Consider the following 9,456-nt stretch of genomic DNA (forward strand, 5'->3'; position numbering starts at 1 on the left):
TCACTGGGATGAGCACAAGCTAGTCCGGGTCAAAATGGTGTCCTGGACTGAGCTCACATTTCAGCAGGCTGGAAAAACAGTAAAACGATCACATGCTGATGCGAGCATCACGGCTGGCAGACCGGCACGCACGGTCTGGGGTCGTCCTTGGGTCCTGCTGCAGGGAGCCCTGGGCTGAGCAGCACCCCATGGTTTCCCCCATCCCCTTGCCCGCTGCTGCTGTACCCGCTCAGGCACTTCGCTGTGGGTGTCTGTCTGTTGTTCTGCATTCCTGTATGCTCTCCTCAGTCAGCCAACCGTGGGCACTTCAGCCTCAGTCTGCCCAGTCCAGAATACAGATATTTTGGGGATTGCAATCTGGACAAAAGCACCAGTCCTGCCAGCAGCTTTGCATGGGCTTGAATGGAAAAAAAAAAATATTCCATCAAGTTGGATAACGTTGCCAGGCTGCCCCGGCCGGGCACTGCCAGCTGCCTGCCCCAGCCCCTCTGCCCCCAGGCAGTGGGGCAGCCCCAGCCCCAGAGCTGCTCTGCAGCCACCTAGCCAAGACAGAGTCTATAGAAAAAATAACTTGAATCCAAATGTTTATACCATTGGCACTGTGCAGCTCATGTGCCTAGTAAAGCTGAAGACTGCATGAATATTTTCTTGTAGCTGCTGTCTAAACTGCCAGAAATGGTTGCTGTGCAGAACATCCTGGTGCGATGCTGGAGGAAGCTGTGGGGGGCAGAGAGCTGCTCTGGACAGATGGATGAAGGGGTGGACGCACACAGGCGTTGGGTCCAGGTTCAGAGCCTGGACTAAGGCTAGGGGCAGGTGTGGGGGTCACTGTGAGAGGGCAGCACTGCCAGGCTGCTGGCACAGCGAGGACCCAGTGCATTTCCCCCCACTCCCCCACCCTTGAATACACATGCACATGCACACACGTGCAGTTTCCTCTTCTCGTCAAGCTCCGTACGTTCAGGGCACTGAACTCTAGGACAGCCCCAGCCCCCGCCGGTGTCTGCCATACAGTTTTGTGTGCAGAGTTGCCTATAAAAACACCAGCCCAACCCAACCAAGCACAGCCCAAGCCTGCTGCCCAAGAGTGTCACAGCATGACGGTTACAATAGGCTTACTCATTTCTCCAGTGAGTAAGACCGAAAGCGGAGGCCCGTGGCTGCGGGGCCGACGGCGGGGCCGGTGGCCGATAAGGAGCAGCTCCCTAATCTCCAGCCCCAGCAGCTGAGAGGGCGACAGTGATAACTCCCACAAGCCCTGGGCTTGCAGCAGGGTAGGGTGGTGCTGCCAGTTTGAGTGTTTGCAGAGTTGCCCTCACCTTGGGGGGGTGTTCATCTGCAGCATCCCCCCCAGCCCAGCACCCCCTCACACTCCTCCGGGAGCCAGCGGGAGCTGATGGTGGTGGTGCCAACCACAGGGCAAGCACGCTGGTGTGCTCATCCTGCCCTTGCACTCGATGCCCTGTGCCACCCTGGTGCATAACTATGGGGAAAGGTGGCTACAGCAGGCAGCATCTTTCATCTGACAAATCATCTTGTTTAAAATTATATGAAGTTTAGAAACTGTATGTCCAGCCAAGGTCTGCCCTCGGCCACCCTGTGGGCTGGGTGACACTGGGAAGGCAGGAGCACAGCAAAGCTTGGTGCTCCTCTGATTCAGACCTGGGCTGGGATTTTGGCTCAGATACCTGCTTTTTATCTGCCCCCTTGCAGAGCTGCTGGGCAGGCTGGCTGGGTCAGGCCCGTGCCTCTCCGTGCCCATCTCGCACAGTATGCACCCGTGGCTGTGCCAGCACCCACTGCTGCTGCACTGCTGGCTCGCCTGCTCTGTATTGCTTGCTCCCAGCTTGCAGGGATAGACTCTATCACCCCCTCACTGCCCCGCCATGTGCCAAACTGCACATGATAAATTCTGCTCCAAAGCACATTTTTGTCAGAGGGCAGCAAGATAAAAATCTTAAAATAGCTCACCATGACATTTGCCAGGGTCTGTGCCACTGCTCTTCCCACATGCCGCCGTCCTCCATCCTCCCTGCCCTGCTTCAGGCATGAACATCCCCAGGGGAAGGCTGGGTTCCTAAAAACCAAAGCAGGACAAGTGCAGAGCTGTTCCTGTCCCCAAGCATTGTGCTCTCCAGGCAAGATGGCACCAAGCACAACATGGCACTGTCAGCACTGCGGAGCAAAACTCTGCCTCTGCTTTTGGGGTGCTCCCACTCGTGCAGGGACCCGGTCCTGGGATTGCTGCAGGGAGCACTGCACCCCCTTAGCCATCACTCCTTTGGCTCAGCCAAGCACCGCTTGGCCAAGTCCCTGGCAAAGGAACAAAAGCGGAGAGCCCCAGCAACGGGCTGGGGACCTGGGGGAGGGTGCAGCTCCCTGCACGGCTTTCTCCAATGCTGTAAAACCGACGGTGCATAAAAGTGAAACATCCCCCCTCGCTGCCTTTGCTGCCCCCCGCTCCCGGTGCTGCCTGGGGATGCTGAGGCTGGGCTGCTGTGTGCCTTACTGGGGCGCACTGGTGGCTCTCTGAGGCTGGGAGCCATGGGAAGACTGGAGGAGCTGATGCCAGCATCATCCCATGGGGTGGCCAGCTCCAGCTCCCTCCTTGCAGGGTGAACCCACTTCTTTAACCCCTCTGGTGCCAGCTGGCCAGTGCGGTGCCCTGGCTCGGTCCCTGGGCTCTCGGCGGTGCTGCCAAGCGAGTGTCATGAAAAGCCTTTCACAGATTTTAGGCACATATTCCAACTCTCCCTAATTTTGTGTTTAGTTCTGTGCAGCTATTATCATGCCGTATTTAAAGGCACAGTTTCAATTCCTATCTATCTTGATCTTTTTTTTTTTTTTTAATGGAAAACAAGATTAAAAATAGTCATCAGAGAAAACAAACATTGTAATGCCCACACAGATTTTTCTAACAATTTTAAAAATGCCCATGAGAGCTACTGCTTTTAAGCAGTGAAGAATTGCATTGGAGCGTGTGCAACACAGACAGAGCACTAAGGAAATTAAGCATTTTATATATGGAGATACAAGTGGTCCACAAGCTACCCTACTGCAAACCTGAGCAACTTTCACCGCAACCGCCTCACACCTGGCTGGCAGCAGGCGGCCCTGCATTGGGATTACTGGGGGGTCCTGCTGGCATCACCCGGCCGTGCAGAGGAAAATCATGCCGTTTGCTTCACCCTGCGGTGAGCACAGAGGTGCGTTGCAGAGCTCTGGCCAGTGCTCAAGGTGGTCATGAGCCTCAGCTCACTGTCACCTTCCGTCTCAGCCATGCACGTTCGGCTCTGAGGATGGGCCATTGTGGCATACCACACTTATTCTTTTAGTCACAGTACTAGTTCTTTTATGCATGATATGACTAGTAAAAGTAGTTGAGTTCACTCCAATTAGCTCATGGCCCTGGAACGATCATTTTTGCTCCCAGCCAGTGGTGCAGATGATGGTAGGGGCTTTGTCCAGACCTCCCTATGGGGAGGCACGTGCTCCCTCCTCTCCCTCACCCTGTGGGCTCCCGTGGGATGGGGTGGCAGTGAAGCAGGGCAATGGCCTGTGACTGGCAACCCACCAGCACAGCGGTTCATCCCCTGCTGCGTGCGGTGCACGTGTGTGGCCAGTGCCACCTGTACCGGCCAAATGTCTCTGGTTCTCCTGCATCCGTAGGAGAGAGCCAAGCCAGGGACAAGACGAACCATGAGCTCGCAGGTATGCCACGTGCACTGTCGGGATCCTGGGATGCAAGCTGGCACCGAGCTGAGGAGACAACAGAGACCACACCGACTTAAACTTCATTCACCAGTCTGCCTGGGGCTTTTGGGGGGTTGTTCAGGTTTGTCAGGGGTTTTTCCCAGCCTCTCTGGCCTCACTCACCTCCCTCAGTGACACCAGCAAAGCCCCGGGGACCTGTGTGTCTGCGGGCAGCAGCAGTGCAGGACAGCTCATGCCCCTGACGTGTTTGGGATGGGCTGCGGGGAAGCCCCATGCGGGAATCATAGCAAGCAACCCCACGTGACATGTGCTGCATGGAAAAAGCGAGGTTCCCCCGCCAGCAGCTGGGTCATGCCAGCGCCGTGCCAGCAGCAGCCACCCAGGGCCGGAGGCAGCCCCTCAGGAAGGGGCTCTTTACTACACCCGCATTTGGCCACAGGGCTGCAGAACCAGTGGGGGTCACTGGTCCATGGGGACCCAAACCCCCTTCTTGCCCCCTGTGGCCCTGGCAGGGGAAGAGACAGGCAGACATCGCTGCTGGGGCGGGGATTCCCCCTGCTTCCCGGGCAGTGAGCAACATGGCCAGTCATGGGCCCCAAAAGGCTCACGTTAATTAAACCCTGCATCCCCTGGCTTCCTCTGCCATGCTGGTACCCCAAAATAAGGGTCTGTCTGCTGGCCCATCCCCATGCATCCCTCTCACGGGTGCCTCAGCTGCAAAACAGCCATGAGGTGCCTCAGTGCCTGCGCAGAGCAATGGTCCCCCTGAAGCCCCTTTTTAAACGCTGATTTATCCCCAGTTTAACCAGTGCTCTGCAGGCCAAAGCTCAGCTGCCCACTGGGGCTTTCACACGGTGTGGGGGCACAGGGATGTTGAGACCAGAGGAGAACCTGGCTCAGGGGAAAACCACTCCGGAGAGGTGCAATCTGCCTGGAAAACAGGATTTTGGTGCAGCTCCCGGGGGGCAGAGCACAGGCAGTGCTGCCTCGCACCGCCCTGCTCGGGGAGTACACGGGAGCTGCATGTGGCAGCGTGGCACGTGGCAGCGCCAGCCCACAGCCTGCGTGGGAAACGCTGTGCTTTGTCCCCTCAGCGCCCCTCGACGCTATGTAAATACTGACAGGATTTCCTCACAGCCATGCAACGCACATCTGCTCATGCAAAGCCGGCCGGAGCGGGTGGCTGGGGGAGCCCGGCCAGCCCAGCGCAGGAAGCTGGCTGCCACGCACGGGTGGCTTCTCTGCACCCGCCAGTGCCAGCTTCAACTTCTGGCCTGCAAGTGCTGTGGGAACCCAAAATAGCCACCCCTGCTCCCCTCTTTGCCCAGAGAACCTGTGCCAAGCCACAGCCCACCCTCAGCCCCAGGTGGGCATCAGGGAATCACCTCTGCCCATCACCCAGGGACAGCCCCCCAACCTGCTGCAGCATGCCTGTCCCCGGCACGCTCATGGAGATAAGGCCAGAGGATGATTAGTTCATGCTGTCATCGAGACAAAATAAAGCCTGTCTGCTTCCAATACATTTTTTTTCTTAATTGTTCTATTTCCATGCGCTTGTGTATGCCTGGCCATCCCACTTTTGCCAGGAAAGTCGAGTGCTGATCATTGTCAGATGGTTCACACAGAGGTTTCTGTTTTGTTTTGTTTTTACAAGGATCCAAGATGATAGGGGGAGGGAAAGAACTTTTGTCCTCTGCTTAAAATAATTCAAGAGCTTTCCACTGTGTACGCCAGGCTCGAGCAGGCATTTGCATAACAAATGAGCTTCTCCCAGCTCTTCAGCCCTGGGTGACCTCTGTGGCTCCTGCAGGAGGCGGCTCCATCTCCATATCCACCTCCACATCCATCTCCATCTCCACCTCCATCTCCATGTCCCACCCCAGCCCTGCGCCTGGGTTACCTCTGGGAGGGGAGGACATGTGGAGAGTTGTAAGTTTTTGGTGCTTTTGTCAAGACTTTATAAATGGCCTCTGGAATATTTCAGCAGTAAAACTTTTGTTTGGTGACAAACAAATACTTCCAGGCATCTTTTATTTTGCTGTAAAAATGCTACAAAGCAAGCTGATTAGTGGAGGTTTCTCTCCAAGCTAAAGCCTGTTGACAGGAGGACCAAACACCAACCTTCCCGTTAGCAGCAGAAGTGATATCTGTGCCGGGCGTTCTCCACACAGCAATACACAAACCCAAGGCACAGAGTTCAGGTGCAGAAAAGCCAAGCAAAGCCCCTAGAAGTTACACATGATTTTTTTTTGGCCCCTGAGACAGACTAACACCTTTGCTAGTTCAGATGTATAAGTTATTCCAACAGGTCTGCTATTGCTATTTAAACAGATTTCATTGCAGAGTGCTTCCAGAGAGCATCTGCTGCGATGGCCGAGGTCAACGATTTTCAGCCCAGCAAGCTGCGAGAGCCCATTGCCAGAGCTGTTTTGTGCAGAGCTGTATCACCTCAACCGCTCTGCTAAGGAACTGGAAGAATTTTCTAGTTCCTATCTTCCTCCTGGGAGGGGGAAAGTGGGCGATTAAAGCTTACATACCTTCATTTAGCTCTGCGAGGCAGCAGGAGGGTTTTCATGAGAAACCGAGTGGAATGATATCAGAGTCCAAATGCCCCATCCATGTATCAGAATATTGCATTCTGGTGAAGAAAGGCGGCGGAGAAGGGAAGTCCCAGCAATATTGCGACATCCTTTTTAGACAATCACTGAAAAAATGTCGCAGTTACTCATTTTGAAATAAGTTTCTGTAGGGGTTAGATTTTTTTGCATGACATCACATCATAGGCACACAATTAAAAAATGAATCCATAACCAGTCAGACACCAACACCCCTCCACCACCCCCTTTTTTGTTTTAAACTCTGAAATCTGGCATTTGTACACAAGAATTATAGAGCAAACCTCCAGAAACCTTTGCAACATTAAACATCCATCCTCTGTACCAGGTCCTTGTTTTTTCTGGCCAGTCTCTTGAAATCAGTGGGTTACTCCAGCCCCCCACCGGTGCAGGCAGGAGGGCACACATCCATCCTCCAGCCTGCCATGTCCCGGTGGGGGAGATGCTGCCCACAACCATACCGTCCTGCCAGGGACAGAGCTGAGGGCTGAGCCTGGCCAGCAGCGGGAAGATGGCTCTGCCCCAGAGACCAGGCAGTAAATGCTTAATAGAAGGTTTGAGATTCAACAGACCCGGGCTGCTTATTTTTCCATAGCAAACTCAAAGCATGAGAAAGTGCCACATAGAGGTACAAAGTAAAATCTACGAGAAATTCTCCTGAGTAATCTTTTTTGGCATCTGTGGATTTGGGGCTTGTTTTGGTGGACACCAGCAAGCTAGACCCACATGAACCTCTCCTTCTGATGTGCTCCAGGACTGCTTATCCCCCCCTTGAAAGAGCAGAGCTCAGGTCAGGGCCCTCCTGCAATTCATGGTGGCTTGGCAGAGCCGGCCTCAGTCCTGAGGATGGGTTTGAATCGTGGCTGTTGTGGCGCAGGTTTACAGCAAACACCATGTATCCCCAGGCTCCCCTGACCTACCTTATGTCTACTGGCTGTTTCAAACATCAGCCTCAGATGCTGCTCTGAGATGCTCCTCACTCCACTTGTATCACTTGACCACAAAACCATCCTCCTTTATATGCAGCCCCCCCGCCGCCAATCCCACCAGCAGCTCTACTGGGCACTGGCAGGAGACGCTAACACACTTTAACACCTGGGCTGGCAGTCTGCACACCCTGAGCAGGGTAGGACAGGTCCCCCGGCTCACCATGGCTTGCAGTCTAACCTGCTGGGCTACTTTGGGTTTTGTTCCATTCAACCAAAGCCTCAGAGATGTCATATGGCTCCCAGAGGTGTTTTGCTGTGGCAGGGCTGTTTGCAGCACAGTGGTTATGGCTGGCAGAGGCAGAGGAGCAGCTCCTACCCCTGCTTTTGAGCACCCAGGGGTGACACACAGCTATGATGGCACCATGGTGTCCCCCACCCACACCAGTGCCCAAAGTATGGGGACACGTGGGAGGAAAGCACTGCTCTGGAGCTGCAAAAGGATGCTTTGACACTGTTTGAGTGCTTCGCTTGGAGGTCTTGGGTTGTGCTCTGGAGCCGAAAAAACTAAGCACTGAAAAAAAGCACAGGGCTGCCCCACCACCCCATTCCCACACTGGACAGCACAAGTGGAAATCCTTGTGGGGCTGCAAAACGTTGCCCAAAACAGCCTAGAGAGGAGAGAGGAGGCTGCTGCGCTGCAGACCCTGCCTGGGAGCTGCTCTGCCGGGACAAGAGCGTGGGCAGCTGAGCCCATCCCATGGGACCTCCTGTCCCCAGGGCAGGCACCCAAGCGAGAGATCCAGCCTGGCCATTTGCAGTCATGCCTGGCTTCCCCCTAGCACTTCTTCATTTTTTGTGGCCTATTGAAATAATGGCTTCTAAAGGATGCCAGCTCAGGGTGATTTATTTTCCTTGCCAGCCATCCAGCCCCTCGGTGGCATTAGAGAAGGACTCCCATTTCAGGCATAGCCTAGATACCGAGCTGGGACTATGGCAGAGGTGTGCCATGAGGAAAACACAACGGTGAGAACAGCAGTTAGAATTACCTGGTGGATTTTGCATCTGCTTGAAGACACCAGACTAAAAAGCCAAAGCCTATAAAACACCCCACCGCCACTATATGGGGTGTTCATGGCAAAGCAGGTCACAGGCAGCATGTTTTGTACCGCACATAAATTAGGACCCTCTGGGCTATTTTAAAAAATAATTCAAGAACCTAAACATCACTTGGAAAATGCATACCTCTTCCTCACAGCTGCTGTCCTGGGAACTGCTGTGTCCCGCTGTAATGGGGCAGGGGAGGCTCTGCCCAGGCTTTTGGAGTGCCCTGTCATGGGCTGCAGTTGGAGGGACAGGCAGGGATGGGAACAGGAGCTGGGACACTTCTGGTGTCTGCTAAGGAAGAGGCTGGTCTGGGAGCTGCCTTCACTGCCTGCTCTGTTGCTGTAAGGGGCAGGGAGGCCAATAAACGTTTGCCCTTGAGCTAAAAGACCCTCCAGCTTCCTTCTCTCTACCACATCTCTCTACCTTCCTTCTCCCAGGTATCATGCCCAAGCTCATTTCCAGGAACCCTGGCTCAGCCGGATGCAAACATCACCAGACCTTTTGTCTTGGGGCACCACCTCAAAACAGCACGCTGAGAACTGGGAGACTGAGGCACGTACAACAACCAGGAAAAACCTGCAGGCTATTTTCACGTTCTTTGGGAGGGACAGTAGGGACCACTGTGTCCCAGACCTTTAGTTTGATCAGGCACCTCCCACACGCCCCTCATCACCGCCTCCTTCATGATTGCCCAGTGCAATCTGGTAACGAATCCTGTAACACTGGTATATGCCATGCCACAGGTACCAGTAGCCATTTAAATGGTCACCAGCTAAAAAAGAAAAAAACCCACCCAACAACAAAAGACCAACAAATAGTTGACTCTGTTACCAGGCAAATACAAAGAACAGTTCTGGATCATCACTGCTGTCCCTTTGTTTACTGAATACAGTCACAGAAAAGGCAAGGAAATAAAAAAAATATTCCCTGATAGTGACAACTTATTGTGGGCGAAGCAGGCTTGGGCATGCCCAAGAAAAGGAAGGTCAGGCTCCGTGCGTATCTGCTGGTGACGGGAAATAAATGTGCCCAAAAGCACTTCAAAAAAATATAAAAAGGACCAGACCTGATTGCAACAGTTAGAAGTGATATAT

The sequence above is a fragment of the Falco biarmicus genome, chromosome 10, assembly GCF_023638135.1.
Source record: "Falco biarmicus isolate bFalBia1 chromosome 10, bFalBia1.pri, whole genome shotgun sequence".
In the NCBI taxonomy this organism is placed as follows: domain Eukaryota; kingdom Metazoa; phylum Chordata; class Aves; order Falconiformes; family Falconidae; genus Falco; species Falco biarmicus.